A 13,827-nucleotide genomic window follows, 5' to 3' on the forward strand; every position below is an offset into this window, starting at 1 on the left:
GACAGTCCGACACACACTGGGAGGGAAGATAGGAGGGAGAGAGGGAAGGAGAGAGAGACAGAGAGAGACAGAGAGAGAGAGAGAGAGAGAGAGAGAGAGAGAGAGAGAGAGAGCACCATGAATGTGATTGAATGTGATGAGGGAACTTGTTCCGGGTGAGGGGTAATAGAGGTAGAGCAGAAATTAAAGGTTGATATATAATAATTAGAAAGCATACTATACATGTGTGAAGAAGATGCCAGAGAGCAAATTCAATATAAGTTGAATCAGAAAGAAAGAAAGAAAGAAAGAAAGAAAGAAAGAAAGAAAGAAAGAAGAAAGAAAGGAAGGAAGGAAGGAAGGGAAGATTTTAAATTTGAAAAACAGTTCACAAAAATTTGAACACAGTGGCTTGGATCCCTGTAATTTTATAGTATGATAAAGTCTCAGAAAAATACTAGCATTTATGTTGCTAGATGCACAGATTCATAGAAAGTATGACCAAGTTGGTATCATATGGGGTGAGACAGGGTTTTCCAGGCAAAGCTTTCAAAGAAATATCTTTTAAAATGGTGAAATCTATAAAATATGATCAGTTCAATTTCAAGCACAATAATGCTTCTGTAGAAAAAAATGGTTCATAATCTCCTCAGAGGGAAAATATCTTATAAAAATGGAAATTCTGCACCTGAAAATTATTGTCGCCCAAAAACATAGATTCCATTGGTGAAAATTAAAATATATAAATAGCTGTTCAACAAATGAATTTAATAATATAAATAACCCAATTTAAAGGAAAAAACTGAATATGAAAAAACTCTAAAAAGTAGAATCTGGTAGAACCAGTTTTTCTAACTTGCAGTTCTAATTCGTGTCTATTTTACACTAGAAGATAAAGTAAAAAGTGCAAAACGTATGTAAAAATGTATTGTAGCTGCATAGTAAGATTGAAGATTCATGGAAAGCCTTGGCTATATAGAGAAATCCAAGACAGCTGGTCTTCAGGGATATATTCTGTCTCTAAACACACACACACACACACACACACACACATACACACACACACACACACACACACACACACACACACACACACACAAAACTGTTGACTGCAATTTTAATAGAATTCATGAAAAAGCATCAATGTGTAAGTACAAGAATGTAACATTTTTTGCCAGACAGAAGGAATTTCATAGTCCAATGAATATAAAACTATGCAACAAAAAAATCTTAAAATCAAGATAAGAAAAGCAACATATTTTGTAAAGGGGAAAAAAGAAAGCTGCAGTTGGAAGGAGACGATTTTATGTACCAGCTTTTAAGAAGTGAAATAAGACTTCAACATGCAGCAAAAGTTTCTTACATAATTGAATGTCAAAGAACATAATTCAACAAGAATCATAGCAAAACAGATGGTTTGCAGACATTGATAAAATGTAAAGGAAGTTCAGGTCAATATAAAATATAAATAAGTAAAAATATTAAGTATATATTGAGAATATGAAACACATTGAAAGTAAAAGTTGTGTTAATAAAGAAAAGATAACTGAATTTTAGTTTTTTTCATTTGATGAATTAATATGAAAATTTGGAAGCTGGCAGGGCTGTCTCGGGCTGGCACTTACACAATTATGGTAAATAGCCTCCGGGTCTTACTGCTTCTGAAGATGCCCTTCCTAATCTCTGACCACAGTCCAAAAGAGTGAGCCAGCCCCTCCTCTTTCTTATAAGTCCATACACCTGAAGCCATGCCACTGGGATGCGGCCACCACCGCAAGTCCACTGGCAAAATCAGATGCCACTACATTAGACCACTGCCAGTTTGCTTGTTTTGTTTTGTGCTTGCCTTTGAAGCTGCCAGGTCTCAGAGCCCTGGCTTTAGCTGTCTTGCCCGCCACTTTCTGCCACATTTTCCTGCCATGAAGTTCTCTTCTCCTGGCACAGTAAGCACAACTAAATATTCTTCTTTTAAGTTCCTTTGGCCGTTGTGTTTTGTCACAGCCTCAGCAATAAAATGCCAATAAATATTAGCAAACAGTCACGTAGATTAGAAATGTCATCCCTTGTTAGCGGAAATGGAAGGTATTACAGTTGCCGTGGAAGATGGGGGTTTCCTGCAAAGTTAACCAGATTCACGTAAGCCCCAGTAATTCTTCTCCTAAGTATATCTCAGGAGAAGGAGAGTCGGTTGCTGATACAGAAACATGAACTCAATATTCACACTGTGTTGTGGAAATAACCAAAAGGTAGAATCTACCCAAGTATTCGTCGATGAATACATGAGTTAACAAGTGAAAACCTTCTATTACCATAAAAAATAGCAAAATATTGGTGTGTGATGCAGCAGAGGGATGCCTTGCAAACAACCTCAGGGAAAGAATCTGAATATAAAATCACATGCATTATATAGTATGGTACCCCTTGTAAAAATTGTTCAGAAAGCTGAAAACCAAAGAGAAAGAAAAGGTTGACAAATAGATTAGTTGCTGCCAGGTGCTGAGAATGTTGCTTGATAGGTAACAATAGACTATGAACGAGTAAAAAACAGCTTTCTGAAGTTCATGATCTAGTTCAGGTTACACACAATAGTCTACAAACAAGAATGTTTAAACAACGCGAATGTGTTTTCCCAGTTATTTTTTAAAGATTTATTTTATTTTTGATCCTGGGTATATCCCTGGAGTTGGGGGCATTGTGTGTGCACATGAATCCAGGTGTTCAGGGACGGCAGAAGAAGGCATTGGAGCTGGATACTCAAGAAGTTTTGACATGGGTCCTCTAAGATAACAGCACACATTTCAAACTACTGAGCTATCTCTCCAGCCCTTTTCTAAGCTTCCAAGGGCAGACAGCATCAGGCATATTTGGGATGCTGGGACCATTCACATCTCAGTTTTGCATGATGAATTCCTAAGGTCAGGATACTTCCAGGTTTGAACTGGGAAACATTTCTCTTTTAGGTGGTGTTGATGCTGTGTTCTCCCTGGGACAGATTTTTTTCTTACACATGCGCATAAAGAGATTTCCAGTCAGTATCTTCTAATAGAGTCAATACAATTCATATAAGGCCTTCATCTTTATAACTTAACTTAATCTCCCATGTAAAAGTCCTTTCTACAAAACACACTGAAAATTAGAGTCGCTATATATGACATTTGAGGGGGAAAAGACAGCACAATTCAATTTGTAAATGAAGTAACAACAATGATATTCCATTACATACTGAAAGTGTTTTCACCATATGGGAATGTACTAATACATTCAAAGTTTAATATGCAAAATATGAATTTTGTCCTTAAAATGCTAGGCATGTACTCTTTCCCCTGAGCTCTAGGCCTAGTCATTCAACTCTTAAAATGATGAATTTTATTGTGTATTATGATTATGTCAGTAAAACATGTTATATATGTATATAATCAAGTATGAGCATTTTTAATCCCTCAGAGCCTCAGACATAGAAAACATCTCCACTTACCAATAACGTACTCCTGTGGGACTCCATGGATGCTCACAGAAACGACGGGATAACATACTTCCATTTATATCCATTTCCATAAAATCCAAGTATAAATATACTGTCTACTTTCTGGAAATTTTAATATTTCTTTCTTACTGACTCGTTTATTGCTGTGAAGAGATAATCAAGGCATAATCAAGGCAACATACAAGAAAGAATTTGGTTGGGGATTTTGTTCGTATTCAGGCATCTGTACTGGCCTGTCCTTGGGGTTCTGACAGGATTCACCCTCAGCTGCAGCCACTAAGAGCACCACCTGTGCACATTCACTATGTTCCCTTTTAAAAGGGTCTTGCCCACCTCCCATATCTCACTTTCTCTCCCCCCTCTGCTTCTCTGCCTGTCTCTGTCTGTCTCTGTCTCTGTCCCTCCCCTACATCCCCCTCCTCTGCCTCTCTCTCTTCTACTGCTCTTGTCTCCAGAGGCCAGTTCCCCCCACACCCCTCCCTTTCCCATTCCTTTTACCCTAATTAAAAAACCCTCCATGTGAGCTCTGTCACATGATTTCTTTTTCTCGTGCACTGATATTTTAAATTACAGCTTCAGAGGGTTATTTTATGAATATCAAGGCATAAACCCTTGCAGCAGGCAGCCAGGCATGGTGCTGAAGCAATAACCAATAGCCTACATCTGATATAATATCATGAGTCAGTGTGAGAGAGACAGAAAGACAGAGACAGGGACAGAGCCAGCAATGGAGATGCAGCCAGAGAGAGCACTAAATGGGGATGGCATTGTCTTTGGAAATCTCTAAGTCCAACCCCAGTGACAGTCTCCACCTCCTCATCCTTCCCAGTACTAACTATGTTCCACCAACTAAGCTTTCACATACATGTATCTATGAAGGACATTCTCATCTAAACTACCATACTCTAATGTAAAGATAACTCTTCCTGCCAGCCGCCTGAGTTCTGCCATCACCTTAGGGCTCCCAAATAACACACAGAGATTACTATTAGTTACCATGCTGCTGGCCAATGACCAGGATTTCTTATTTGCTAGCTCTGTCTTAAGCATCAACCATAACCATGAATCTATATATTTTATAAAGACTTATCGTGGACGCCAGGGACTTCCTACATTTCCCAGAATCCTCCTCCTCTTCTAGCCCCACATATCTTGCTTCTCTACCGGTCAACAGTGTTTTATTCATTAACCAATAAGACAAACATATACACAGAAGGACTTCCCCCATCACTGTAATAACTATCATTCACCACTATGGAGAAAATGCTGAGGAGATATTGGCAGTTGATGGTTTCTTGGGGGAAAGAGCAACTGTTGTTTTGCTCAGGGATGCAGCTCTGTGTAAGGGGACAATGATTAGGTTGTACACTCAAGCACTCACTGGCCACACCAGTTGGATTCAGTGTTTAAAAATAAAAGTGTGTGTGCTATTGGGAGACAAATATGGTGATGGTTTTGGGGCAGGATTTGAATGGAAGATTCTACCAGAACACATTGTATATATGTTTGAAATTCTCAGACAGATTAAATATATATTTAAAAATTATTGGCAAAAGGAGAAAAATAATAAAAAAGTAACAATGCAGCTGTAAGTCATCCTGTTCCTTTTCCCAGGCCATCAGACATTGATTCTGATAGAAGAGAAGAAACAAATGTCAGATTTCTGCCCCTGTGGGAATCTACTATTGTTCAAATGATAGTGTTCCCTGCAAATTCCATGCTGGAACTCAACTCAGCAGCATTAGGAGTTATGACCTTTGGGAAGCAATTAAATCAGGAAAAGTCTATCCTCCTGGAATCCAGCTAGGCATCATCTCATTCTCTAGGACAGAACACGATGCCCAAAATGTCTCTGGAAGCACCAACCATCAAAGACTCCCTCTAAGTACGCGTTACCTCTCCTGGGCTTTTCTCAAGTCAATTAAATTTAGAAATTTACACTAGTCATAATATTTTACTATTTATAAAATGAAAAGAATTATAGTTACTACCTATTTTTAAGGAAAATATCTTAATTTTCAGATAGATTTTATCTAATACATAAACATAGACCACAATGCTTTTCCAATAATAACACAGTAATTGCAACCACTATTTCAAAAGATAAGCTAGTTATGAAAATTATTGAACGATGAATGTAATTCCATCTATGCCATATCACTATTAACTTTAATTGGTTACTTACAAATGGCATTTTTCTGAAATTAGGGCAGGATCAGTTTAAAAAAAGTAAAATTGAAACACTAAAATAGGCAAACTTTAAATATGCTAATGTACTTTAAATAGGCTAATGTATTTTAAATATGTTAATGGGGTAAATACATTTATAAAAACTGGTCAGCATAGACATTGTTTTTCTCTGTAGATCTAAAAGAAAGTCTTGCAGTCTCTTATGTATGTGAGTAAAGTATTTTATTTGATCTGATAGAAGATATTGAATTCATTTTTCAGAAAACTAGTTTTTGAAAAGCCGTAGGGAGTACTTCACATCATTGGTAAATAGAGTAAAATGTTTAAATGTACGTAATGACCAGCATATGGAAAAAAAGATACTTGCAAGTCTGCTTTGTCATTGCAATTGAGAGAGAGACAGACAGAGAGAGAGAGAGAGAGAGAGAGAGAGAGAGAGAGAGAGAGACTGCTATGTAGTATTACAATTATGAAGTGTAAAATGCAGACATATGCCTTACAGAAAAACTGAATTTATTTCCATTCATTTCCTAGGGAAGTAGTGCAGTCAAAGCAGACAAACCCCAGATGCCCTCACACCAACTGTGGTGAGTGATTTCTTTTTCCATATAGTCCCTCTCAGTAACAGCATGAAGTGCTATTCTTAATCAGAACTCAGGGAAGGTTTGAGAAGCAAAGACAGTGGAGCAGCACAAGAAATATACATAAAGGCAGGCAGGGGACATGTCCTCTCTAGCTAAGGTAGTTTTTGTTAGCATTTCTAGGTTAAAAAGTCAATTAACTGACCTCATATCTGTAAGTAGATATAAGTAGTTAAAACAAAGATATGTTGCTCAAAAAGGTTGTAAGGGTCAATGCTTTATAGCCCGTGGATTAAAAAAAGTTAGACATATTCAAAAGAGGAGGAATGCCTATCTCTCTGTTGTTATAAACATTTAGTGGGGTTACAGAAATGCAACTTTGGTCCAAATACAAGGAAATTAAAACAGTCCTGTGTTACCATTCCTTGGTAAAATTAACAAAAATGTTGTTTTGGAATACCCACATAGACATTATATAATAACTAGTTGATTGTAATCAATTGGAACAAATAAAGCAAATCTGAAGCTATATGAGTGAGGCTGGCTACAGTATTTGTTTGCTAATTTTAAAATTATGATGGGCGGGAGAGATGGCTCAGCCATTAATGGCTAGTCTCACAGCCAAAATTATATTCTGGCCAGACAGTGGGGGTGCACACCTTTAATCCCAGCACTCAGGAGTCAGAGGAAGGCACATTTCTGAGTTCAAGGCCAGTCGGGTCCACAGAGTGAGTTCTAGGTCAGACAGACCTACACAAAGCAACCCTGTGTCAAGACAAACCAAAATAATCAATCAAACAAACAAAAAGCCAAAGAAACAGAACAACTCAATCCTTGTCTTTATAGTTATCTTTAGTTTTAGCACTGTGTTAGTTATTTGTCTGACATGACAGAAAAAAAATAAACTAACCAAAGCACGTTTAGAAAGGAAGGTTTTATTTTTATATTAACATTTGAGAATATAGCCCATTATGGCCAAGGAGTCATAACAGTCAGAAATTGACACAGCTGTTCACATATTTGTTAAGGTGTTCTTTAGACAGATGTATTGGTGAGATTTCATGAGTCATGTTACTGTTTTGCTGTTGCTTCTCCTTTCCCCACAGAAGGCTACTCAGGTAACCTAACAGAGCTCTTGCATACTCTACTGAAGCAACCTACAGTTAAGCTACGTTTCTAGCCTTCACTTTCATGATTGTGTGTGTTTTTTTTTTTTTTACATAGGTTGCATGACTACGACATCAGTTGGACCTTGTAATGTTGCCGATCCAGAGACAAATTACAATTAATTTGGGGCTTAAACCCTTAATGGCTTTTCCATGTTCAGTTATATGTGGGCCATGTATGTGATGAGACAAAACACCTTTGGAATGTATTGACTTAGAAGACTACATTAAGCCAAAACCTCAGACTGTCATCAGATGGCCTCTAAGACCTGGAGCTACAGTTTGCCCTCTGTCCTCTGCCATCACCCATCATCCCACTTTTCTGATATCCAACCTGAAAGAAATCTTGATTTCTTGCTTTTTGTTTTAACTTCATGAACGTGCTTGAATATGGAGAAGAGTTTAATGTAAATTCATCTTCCTGGGCCACAGTCACTCCCATTTGGTTCCAGAATGCCCCATCCCTTTCAGGTGAGTCCTGCGTATTTTGTACTGACAATAGTAAAACACTTACAGTAGATCAGGGTTAGGGCTATTAAGGCTTCCAACAGGAAGCACTGGGCATCTTCGGCTATTAAAATTCCATTTCTCAGCTATTTTCTATATGTATGTTTACAACCTCAGCTCATTCAAATGAAACTGGAAACATATTAAGTGAATAAAACATCCATTTAAGAATTATGTCTTTATTAATGCCCATATGCATTTGTATACTTCCCACTGTGGGATATATGCAAATGAGTATCTCAAAGGGCTGTTTTGGAGACAACTCCTATCTGAGAGAAATGCCATTTTTAATTACCTTTATAGAAGTAATTAACATTATGTTACCACAAATAACGCAAATGACACGTAAGTAAATCTTGACTTTGCTACAATTATACTTCATTCTAAAATATTGCTTAAATTTCAAGCAATTAAATGTACTCAATATTTAATCTTTTTTTCTGTTTAACACCAGATAAGCATTACATTCACCCATAGTGTTTGTTGTATAATTCTATATCATTTTTATAAAAATATAATTTTAAATTTATTTTTGTTTGCAATAGCTTTTGCAATATCTAAATAGTTACATGCAAGTAATAATACGTTTATATTTGGAGATTCACAATACAATAAATCTGATACACTTATAAAATTTGTCCATTAGGTTGTAATAAAAATATTGCAAGAGAAAAAGAGGCATTGCAGATAGTATAGGGGACTCAAAGTGAATATAGACTGCCTTTTAGATCAAGGTTTTGTTGTTTCATTACTATGGGACAATAATTATTGAGCAATAATTTTATTAGCTTCACTGGTAACATTTTGCATTTAAATAATTTACTAATTTCAATATTATAAGTAGCTAGAAAAGGGGGAACATTATTTCATTTATTTAGATGGACTTAGTTTATTACAATTTCTCATAATTATTGAATGTCTTACTAAGTGTTTTTCCACTATTTCATTTATATAAAAAACACACAGACAGGCCGGGCGTTGGTGGCACACACCTTTAATCCCAGCACTCGGGAGGCAGAGGCAAGGGGGATTTCTGTGAGTTCGAGGCCAGCCTGGTCTCCAGAGTGAGTGCCAGGATAGGCTCCAAAGCTCACAGAGAAACCCTGTCTTGAAAAAATAAATAAATAAATAAATAAATAAATAAACACACAGACATATATATATGCATATATATAATGCATAGTTATATATATTTATGCATTAGTATTTGGAAAAAATAGTATTATTTTAATATAAATGGGTTGATTTAAGTTACAATGGCTACTTGAGACAAACCTAATCTGAAGGCCAAGTTTTCATAATTGATAATAATATTTCAGTGTCATTACTTGCAGGGGCGAGGGGGAGCTTGCTATGAGTGGTTCTTAACCTTCCTAATGTTACAACCCTTTAGTACGGTTCTTCATGCTGTAGTGACCACAATCACAGGATTAATTTTGTTGCTACTTTATAACTATAATTTTAGTACTGTTAGGGATCACAATATAAATATATAATAAGGAGGATGGTTTGGGGTGACCCCTGTGGAAAGGACATTCCACCCCAAAGGGTTCCCAATATCCACAGGTTTAGAACCTCTGCACTGGATGCATCTAATTTGAGTCTTGTGATTTTGCCAAAACCTTGAAATATCTGATGTAATATTATTTCAAATATATTCATGAGTTACATACGAAATAAATACATTCAAAATACATACAAAAATAAATGCATTCTGTTTCATCAAGTGGCATACAATATGTCTTAGTTTCATTTCTTGTTACTCTGACAAATGCCTGACAAAGTCAACCTAAGGAAAAAAGGGTTTATTTTGTCGCACCATTCTTCTTGAGGTCCCTCATGATAGGGAAGACATAAAGGCAAGGGCTTGTAACAGCCGGTCAAATTGTGTCTACAATAAAGTAGTAGAGCACAAGAAATGAATGCATGTTGGGACACAGCTCACTTTCACTATCTTATGTATCCCGTGTCTTTGGAGCAGTCCCACTCCTAATAGTCAGGTCAGCCTATATTAACTGAGTTCCAGTCAAGATAATCCCTCACAGGTATATCCAGTGTCCCATAATGGAACTGATTCTAGATTTTTGTCAAGTTGACAATTAATACTCATGATAACTCCATTGACCTTCAAATACCTTATTATTAAGCCATAAACGTCCATTTCTTGTCCCTGCAGGCTCATGAACATGTTATTAATGTAAAACATATTCAATTCAACTATGAAAGCCTCCATAAGAGTTAACAACTCCAATACTTGAAAAGGTCAAGGTTTCTTAACTATGAGCATCTATAAAATAGAAACAATTTATAAATCTCCAAAATATGTGGCACAGAGGAAACATATCTATTTTCTAAAGTAGAAGAACCAGGGCATAGCACGAAAATGTCACACCAAAAGAGAAACAAAATGCAACCGGGAAATACTCTTATCAAAAAACAATGTAAGGAGCAATAGGTTTATTTTAACTCAGAGTTCCTGGTTATGGTTTATTGCGGCAGTGTGGTCACAGTGGCAGTATACTTTGGGACCTGAACTCCCACTGAAGCAGGTCTCTGGCATACACTGGAGCAGCTGATCAAAGTCACCTCCACAGAAAAGAAGAGCAAACAAGGAAGAGACGCAACTGGTATTCAGCTCACTTCCTCTATCTTATACCGTCCAGGGTCTTCGCCTACTGAATGATGTCATCCAGTGTGTCCGTTACCCCACCACAGTGGGACTTCAATCCAGACAATCCTCCATATATCTCCCCAGAAACTCATCTCTCTTTTGATTTTAGATTTTTTTCAGTTGGAAATTAACAGTAACCACGATAAGGTAAAATACAACACATTTGATATTTACTCTGTTTTATACTTACATTGACTGGTCAGTAAAAATCAGAAGTTTTGATCCCCCATTACCTAAAACATCAAAAATTATTAATATATATATTTGGAAAAATACTGAAAGCCAATTGTTAAATATATCTTTGATTTTGTGAAATCTGTCACTGGAATTTCAGTATCATTTTCTTTATAGCCATAGAAATATTATTAAAAGTACTAGTAATAACCTATATGATTTTGCAATATTTTATATCTAATTGATTTACTGTGAGTTAACTTACGATATAAGAAATAAAAAACTGGCCACTTTCAGTCATATCTAGGGCATGTTACAAATCTCTGAATGCTTTACTGCCATCCTTGAGTCTAGAAAACTTGAACGACTTGAAAAATCAATGACATTTTAAAAACTCATCAGAGACCTCTCATGCTGTAAGGTAAAGAGCCATCTGGGGAACTAGAGAACCAAATCACTTCCAAGTCACAACCAACATATACTTCCCTGGAACACAGGCCCTTAAATCTTCAACCAGGTGCCATAGTTATATAGCATTACATTAATTTCTGGCAGCCAGAATGAAATAAAGTCAGAGTGTACTTTCCAAAGGTCTTGAGGGAGAAATCTGCACTTTGAAGTTTGTCCACATTTGACTTTAAGATATAAGTTCTAAGACAGATGTCCACATACACATGGCAGATGGAAGTTAGTCCCCCAAATAAAAACAAACATAATATTGTTCATAAGAAAGATAACAAAGGTGGTCTTTCAAAATTAAAAAAAAAAATGTGATCCTTAAGGGACCTTTTACTTCTCTTCTAACAAAATCTAACCATGATTTATCTGAGAGGGAAGTAATTAAATTCCCAAAATGGATAAACACATGTTAATATCAAGGTCCACTGTATGTTAACAAACAACCTGTATGTTAACATATTATAAAACATAGCTCCTTTTTTTCAGTTAACTTCCAATCTGACCTGTGATAACATTGTGAATAACAGAAGAGGCACTGTAAGTCCCAGAAGTTGTAAAACTTGAGGCTGTTAGAACAAGAACACACACAGGTGAGAGAACCTCCAGAAGCATAAGCCCAAGTTCCTTGCTCCTAATGTCGATATTAAACCAAACCTTCTTCTGGCAAAAAGAATTGAGACACTTTAAAAACCTGTGAGTTACAGATGAGCAGGCACATTTTAAGTTTCCAAGTCTTATCAAAAGATAAGATAAAGTCACAGTCTTTGGAGACAGAACACACATGAAAACAGTCGTCATCTGTTGGACACAAATTTGGGGGTTGCTAGCAAGGGATTTAAGGAAACTGCAAGGATTAGATGCGGAAATCTAAAGGGAAAATATACTGTCTGCACACCAATGGATGGTCAATCTGAAATGGGAAGATGGAATGCCTAAGACTCAAGTAAATGTTAGTGAGGAAATAGCGGCCGTAGTGAAGGGACCGTGTGTGTTTCAGTGGTAGCTCTGTAAGTGACAGAACCTGGAACTGAGATGCAAGGAAGAGTGAAAAATGAAGGAACGGAAAAAATCTAAGTGATGATTGCAATTGATACATTGTTAGAATGTCGGAAGCATGAGGGGGGGAAGCATTCAGGAGTGGAAAATACTAGTTATTTTCCAAAATCAGTTTCACTGGAACTATGGATCTAAGAAATCACACAGCAGGAAAAACATGAAAAACATTCATTAAGCATGTAATGAAATAAGCAAGTTTAAAAACAAATAATGTAACTCTTAAAATACGGTTTACGGTTGCTTAAGCAAAATTTGTACAATCTAACAAAGCCAGAAATTATCTTAACTATATCTTAGTAGACCACTGAATAAATAATTTTTAAAACCCAGATGACTGTGTCCTTTGCCTTACAGAAGCTTCTCAGTTTCAGGAGGTCCCATTTATTAATTGTTGATCTCAGTGTGTGTGCTACTGGAGTTATGTTCAGGGAGCAGTCTCCTGTACCAATTCGTTCAATGGTACCTATGACTTTCTCTTCTGGGAGGTTCAGTTTGGCTGGATTTATATTGAGGTCTTTGATCCATTTGGACTTAAGTTTTGTGCATGGTGATAGATATGAATCTATCTGCAGTCTTCTACATGTCAGCATCCAGTTATGCCAGCACCATTTGTTGAAAATGCTTTCTTTTTTTCCATTGTATAACTTTAGCTTCTTTGTCAAAAATCAGGTGTTTGTAGGTGTGTGGGTTACTATTGGGGTTTTCAGTTTGATTCCATTGGTCTATTCAAGCTGTTTTCAGGACTATGGCTCTATAATAGAGCTTGAAGTCAGGGATAGTGATGCCTCCAGAAGTTCCTTTATTGTACAAGGTTGTTTTGGCTACACAGTAAGACAAAATGGCAGCCCACAAAGTGGGAAAAGATCTTCACCAGCCCCACATCTGACAGAGAGCTGATATCCAAAATATACAATGAACTCAAGAAGCTAGCCACCAAAACACCAATCAATGAAATTAAAAAGTGGGGTGCAGAACTAAATAGAGAATTCTCAACAGAGGAATCTAAAATGGCTGAAATACACTTAAGAAAGTGCTCAAAATCCTTAGCCATCAGGGAAATGCAAATCAAAACAACTCTGAGATAGCATCTTACATCGGCCAGAATGGCTAAAATCAAAAACACCAATGATAGTCTATGCTAGAGAGGATGTGGAGAAAGATAAACACTCCTCCATTGCTGGTGGGAGTGCAAACTTGTAAGACCACTCTGGAAATCAGTACGGCAGTTTCTCAGGAAAATGGGAATCAGTCTACCTAAAGAACTAGAAGAAAACATCCTGAGTGAGGTAACCCAGTCACAAAAAGACAAACATGGTATGTACTCACTCATATATGGATATTAGACATAGAACAAAGGATTACCAGGCTACAATCCACATCACCAAAGGAACTAGGAAACAAGGAGGACTCTAGAGAAGAATGCATGGACCCCAGAGAATGGGAAGGGGCAGGATCTCCTGAGATAATTGGGAGCAGGAGAGTAGGAGAGAGGGAGCTGGAAGAATGAGAGGCGGAGAAGAGGAGCAGAGAGGAGACAATGGGGGAGCAGGAAAGTTGAGT

Source organism: Cricetulus griseus, chromosome 10, assembly GCF_003668045.3.
Source record: "Cricetulus griseus strain 17A/GY chromosome 10, alternate assembly CriGri-PICRH-1.0, whole genome shotgun sequence".
NCBI classification, from domain to species: domain Eukaryota; kingdom Metazoa; phylum Chordata; class Mammalia; order Rodentia; family Cricetidae; genus Cricetulus; species Cricetulus griseus.